The sequence below is a fragment of the Apis dorsata genome, unplaced genomic scaffold (genome assembly GCF_000469605.1).
Source record: "Apis dorsata unplaced genomic scaffold, Apis dorsata 1.3 scaffold_258, whole genome shotgun sequence".
Lineage (NCBI taxonomy): Eukaryota > Metazoa > Arthropoda > Insecta > Hymenoptera > Apidae > Apis > Apis dorsata.
Genome location: NW_006263536.1, coordinates 4,750 through 6,751, shown reverse-complemented (window position 1 = coordinate 6,751; position 2,002 = coordinate 4,750). Strand labels below are relative to the sequence as shown.

The 2,002-nt window shown below is 35.6% G+C and overlaps 1 long non-coding RNA gene across 1 annotated transcript; it reads right to left on the bottom strand.

Moving 5' to 3' along the window:
- Window positions 1-446: 446 nt before the first annotated feature.
- On the bottom strand, window positions 447-1,496 carry LOC102677341. Its single transcript, XR_421879.2, has 2 exons — window positions 949-1,496; window positions 447-876 (listed from the first exon to the last, which is right to left on the bottom strand). It is a non-coding gene; the product is annotated as an uncharacterized LOC102677341 (long non-coding RNA).
- Between the last annotated feature and the right edge of the window lie 506 nt (window positions 1,497-2,002).

Sequence of the window (2,002 nt, the reverse complement as noted above, 5' to 3'; positions counted from 1 at the left end):
AAAAAATACAAGATTCTATTCAATAAAATGGAATCGACCTTCGTATGATTACTACGCATTCACTTATAAAAAAATTAATTACATTATGCTACGTCTACCTCAAAACCATTCAACTTTTGTCTAAAAAATTTTTTAATATCTTCAAAAACAAACGAGATATTCCAAACTATTTCCAACTGATAAAGGCATGGGATATACATAAGACATACAATACAATGTATAAGAAATTTTTACAAAATTTTTTTCAAACGAATTTTATTTATTATATTTATTACATACATTTTTATTTTATCACTTTTACACAAAACTTATTCTTCTCGTTGAGATGAAAGATAATTTTCCATCCAGGATGAGTTTTGCGCTTAAAAAGAGTTATGAGAACATCCTTCTCTTTTCTTCTTCTTCTTCTTCTTCTTCTTCTGCTTCTTCTTCTTTTTCTTCTTCTCCTTTTTCTTCTTCTTCTTCTTCTTCTTCATCTCTCCCTCTTCTTTAACGTTATTCAATTCGTGCTTGTTTTCATTTTCTTGCACAGATGTCTTTCCATCCAGCTTCCAAGTAGTTTATTTGTATTTTATTTGCCGGGAATGGGCACGGTAAATGGACCGTGTTGGAAAAAACGAAACGAAATTGAGATACAAACGGAAACACGCACGGTTGTAAATTTTTATAATGGTCTCCATATTCCCACCGAACAAAGATATACTCGTTTTCTTCCTCCTCCTCCTCCTCCACCTCCTTTTTTTTTTCTTCCATTCGATCCAACGAAATTAAAAATATATTTCTCCTCGAGGCCGATAATCCTCCTCATGGCGTTCCATTATCGTTCATAAAGAGGAGAGATTTTATTTTTAAAGAAATTTTTCTCGGCAAAATTTCCTGCGAGAATATAATAAAATTTCACGTAATTCAATTCATCCAACTGTTAATTCAGACTGATAAAAGAGATACCTGTCCTCGTTTTCATCCCTCCTTTTTTATCTCTCTCTCTCTTTTTCTCTTTCTCTTTTTCTCTCTCCCTCCCCTTTCCATTCATCTTATCGTTGCTTCAACAATTCTATTTCGTTCCACATTCGTGACAGGAATACAGTTTCGGGGGTAGGGGAAGAGGGAGGGAGGCAAAAGGTGGAATGGACGGGGAAACGAGGACGAAGCGGTGGAAAATGGAGGAGGAGGAGGAGGAGGAGGAGGAGGAGGACGAGAAGAGAGGAAAGAAGGAGGATCGTTACGAATTTCAACGACTCAGTGATCACAGCGATTTATATGTATGTAGCACGATAGATTGCATTCTAAGTATTATGTTCAACGCTACTTTGTATTCGACAGACATCGGTAGATTACGTTTGCTTTCTGCTCGGGGGACCTACGTTTTTTTTTTTCTCTCTTCCTCTTCCTCTTCTTGCCCTCCCCCTCCTTTTACGATCGTTTCTCGAAAGAGAGAAATATTCCTTTCGTGCCATCGAGAATATTGTTAACCCTCGACGTAGGACGGAAAAAAAAAAAAATCTCTTCGATGTGAAAAATTAGCAAAATTTTCACGAATCTTTCGAAATTATATTAAAAATTTTCGAGAAAAACTTGAAAAATTCGTAAATATAATTCGTCCTTTCGTTTCTTTCTCGTATCTGTTGAAAAAAATATTATGAATTAACAATCAAACCGATTCAAAGTATCTCATAAAAATGTATACAACAAGTGCAGATTGCGCTTCTACGACCCAATACGACGTGGAACAAAACAATCGGTCAATCAAGAACTACCCCAATTCCAAAAAAAAAAAAAAAGAAATTAGAAAATACGCGAGTAGAAAGAGATTAAATAAAGAAAATTACCAATGGATCTGGTATCAGAGAAAGAGAGAAAGAGATAGAGAAAGTTCAAAAAGAAAGAGGAAAAGGAGAGAGGAGGGAAAAGTAATTAATTTTGTCATGCCAATTCTACTTTGCTCCACGTCGGTTTCAACCCCCCCCTTCACATTTGTCATCGCGCGCGTCCACAAAATTAT